General features: G+C 37.8%; 1 pseudogene; it reads left to right on the top strand.

Annotated features, from left to right (window-relative positions):
- Positions 1-1141: 1141 nt before the first annotated feature.
- LOC100583934 lies at positions 1142-2220 on the top strand (annotated as a pseudogene).
- The last annotated feature ends 1559 nt before the right edge of the window (positions 2221-3779 follow it).

Here is a 3779-nt window from a genome sequence, read left to right as displayed (position 1 = left end):
CTGAAGTTGCTTATCAGCTTAAGGAGCTTTTTGGCTGAGATGATGGGGTGTTCTAAATATAGAATTATGTCATCTTCAGAGACAATTTGACTTCCTCTCTTCCTATTTGAATAACCTTTATTTCTTTCTCTTGCCTGGTTGCCTTGACCAGAACTTCCAATATTATGTTGAATAGGAGTGGTGAGAAAGGGCATCCTTGTCTTGTACCGGTTTTCAAAGGGAATGTTTCCAGCTTTTGCCAATCAATATGATATTGGCTGTGGATCTGTCATAAATAGCTCTTATTGTTTTGAGATATGTTCTCTAAATACCTAGTTTATTGAGAGTTTTTACCGTGAATGGATGTGGAATTTTATCAAAGGCCTTTTCTGAATCTATTGAGATAATCATGTGATTTTTGTCTTTGGTTCTGATTATGTGATGGATTATGTTTATTGATTTGCATATGTTGAACCAGCCTTGCGTCCCAGGGATGAAACTGACTTGGTCATGGTGGGTAAGTGTTTTTATGTGCTGCTGGATTCAGTTTGCCAGCATTTTATTGAGGATTTTTGCATCGATTTCTATCAGTGATATTAGCCTGAAGTTTTCTGTTTTTGTTGTGTCTCTGCCAGGTTTTGGTATCAGGGTGATGCTGGCCTCATAAAATGAGTTAGGGGCATTTTTCTTTCATTGCTTTAATACATATTACATTTTAATTGATTAAAGTTTCTAATATTGTAAAAATACATTTAGGTATGATAATTATTTAAAGGAATATTCTGACTTCCATTTTGAATATTTGAAAACTTAGGCTGCCTGGTTAAGTCTCCATAATCGGTTTAAGAAAATAATTATGTAAATACAGAAATTTTTAACTACAAGGTATAAACTTAGGAAAGTTATAATCACATGATTCAGTATTGGGAAAGTGTTCCCACAAAAAATTAATTATGTACCTGTATTTTTCAACCACCATGACAATGCATAGGGTCCATAGAGATTCTTTATAAATGCTGACCCTCATCTCCCACCACCAGCCCTGCCACATCACAGGTCTTCTCATGTCCCATTAACAACTTCATAGTACAGGACTATGTACTATGAAACATCCTGGAAGTCTATTAAAGGGTCATGCAGACCTGCATCCAGGAACAGAGCCCTTTGCTCCTCCCTCAGAATGAATGGAGACCAGAAATCAGATGTTTATGCCCAAGAAAAGTAGGATTTTGTTCAGCACTTCTCCCAGATTATTAGGGTGCTGACTAAGGATGAGATGGGGTACCCAGAGACAGGAGATGCTATTGCCCGGCTCAAGGAGGTCCTGGAGTACAATGCCATTGGAGGCAAGTATCACCCAGGTTTGACGGTGCTAGTAGTGTTCCAGGAGCCGGTGGAGCCAGGGAAACAGGATGCTGATAGTCTCCAATGGGCCCTGACTGTGGACTGGTGTGTGGAACTGCTGCAAGCTTTCTTCCTGGTGGCAGATGACATCATGGATTCATCCTTCACCTGTCGGGGACAGATCTGCTGGTATCAGAAGCTGGGCATGGATTTAGATGCCATCAATGATGCTATCCTTCTGGAAGCATGTATCTACCACCTGCTGAAGATCTATTGCCGGGAGCAGCCCTATTACCTGAACCTGACTGAGCTCTTCCTGCAGAGTTCCTATCAGACTGAGATTAGGCAGACCCTGGACCTCATCACAGCCCGCCAGGGCAATGTGGATCTTGGCAGATTCACTGAAAAGAGGCACAAATCTATTGTCAAGTACAAGACAGCTTTCTACTCCTTCTACCTTCCTGTAGCTGCAGCCATGTACATGGCAGGAATTGCTGGCAAGAAGGAGCACGCCAATGCCAAGAAGATCCTGCTGGGGATGGGAGAGTTCTTTCAGGTTCAGGATGATTACCTTGACCTCTTTGGGGACCCCAGTGTGACCGGCAAAGTTGGCACTGACATCCAGGACAACAAATGCAGCTGGCTGGTGGTTCAGTGTCTGCAACAGGCTACTCCATAACAGTACCAGATCCTGAAGGAAAATTCAGGCAGAAGGAAGCTGAGAAGATGGCCTGGGTGAAGGCACTGTATGAGGAGCTGGATCTGCCAGCCGTTTTCTTGCAATATGAGGAAGACACTTACAGTCACATTATGGGTCTCATTGAACAGTACGCAGCGCCCCTGCCCCCAGCCATCTTTCTGGGGCTTGCGCGCAAAATCTACAAGCAGAAAAAGTGACTTAAAGACTGCAAAGGAGGCGAGAGGAGGCTGTCAATAAATAAATTATTGTGGGAAAAAAGGGGGCATGCATACCATAGTTTTAGGGGGTAAGCAAATGTGCATCTGTAGAAGGACAGAGATTTAGAATCCAGCCGTACAATTCACAACACATGGTATATAAGTGGCCATTGCCCTTGCACTCTTAATTTTATGTTACTAATACATATATTTGGAATAGAAATGTACTAGTTATAGTACAGTATATTCCATGATGTGAAGTATGTAGTATAAATGGGTTTATAGGATATAGGATCAGGATACTCTGAGAGTTAATGTTGCTGAGTAAGAAGCATTAAAAACAGCTTATAATAATCCAAGATTAAATTATCTGCATAGAAGGCACAGCAACCTGTAAAAGAACATTTTTTCTCAATCCAATAGTGGTAACACTAGCTAAACAATAGCTACTAATATTAAACATTGTACTTATGGTTTGAAAGTCAACTAAACCTGTAATTTAAAATCTAAGAGGAAGAAAATTTTGTCAAGATTTTGCTCAACCAGGTAGACAGCGAGATGTCAGCAAGAAAGATGCAACAACATTTTATTTGTATATGTGCAGCGTATTATCTATTTTTGTCCAAGACAGCGAGAAAATAAGACTTGGTAAAAACTTCATTACAGTAAGCAATAGAAAAAGTCTATTCCAGATTTATTGGAACACTCCATTTATGAAATACAAGACAAATTTTGGAAAGCACTTTTTTTCAGTAAAATTCAATAAAATATGGGCTCTATTAAACACATGAATAAAATTATATTATAATGACTGAAATGGAAGGTGTCCATAAATGTGGAAGGGGATAAGAAAGCTGAATGAAGTAAAAAATATAAAAGGAAACTAAAATGCCATTGTACATGTGGTTTTTACCAAAAATAACAATATGCAGAAGTGACTCTAACAAAATCTGAATCTTGATTTCAATTTTAATGTGTTAATTGAATCCAGAAGTCAGAGAAAAATAGCCAATAAGCAGAAAATGTACAAATGGGATAATGGATATTTATATAAGAGCAAAGTCCAATGTAAGTTGATATTTTCTAAAAATAATATTAGAACAAATGTAAGAAAAGCCATAATCAAAGATAAAATAGACATAAGCTTTCCTGAATTAAAGAAATGCCTGATTTTAAAGATTGACATGAATGACTGTATAATAGGAAAAAATCAATGAAAAGAGAGCAATGTTCAAACTTATGCTGATTAAATTAATATTCAGAGTAATAAAGATAATAAATCAACATTATATAGGCAACACTTTGGGAAATAGAATGAAGGAATCAAAATGCATAAATGGAATTGCTATTGTGTTAAGAGCATTTTCTCATATCCTTAAATATTCTTTTAAAAATGTTATTTCCATGCTTCATCACATGTATATACCAGGATTGAGTTAGACTTTTCCTGTTCGTGGACATTTGGGTTATCTAAAGTGGTTTGCATTTTCAAATGGTTCTGTTATAGGTTTTATATGCATATTTGTATAGCATCTATTCGTATTTCTTAGACTACTTAG

This window comes from Nomascus leucogenys, chromosome 9 (assembly GCF_006542625.1).
Source record: "Nomascus leucogenys isolate Asia chromosome 9, Asia_NLE_v1, whole genome shotgun sequence".
Taxonomy (NCBI): domain Eukaryota; kingdom Metazoa; phylum Chordata; class Mammalia; order Primates; family Hylobatidae; genus Nomascus; species Nomascus leucogenys.
Note: the sequence above shows the minus strand (reverse complement) of the source record. Positions and strands in the feature narration are given on the sequence as shown.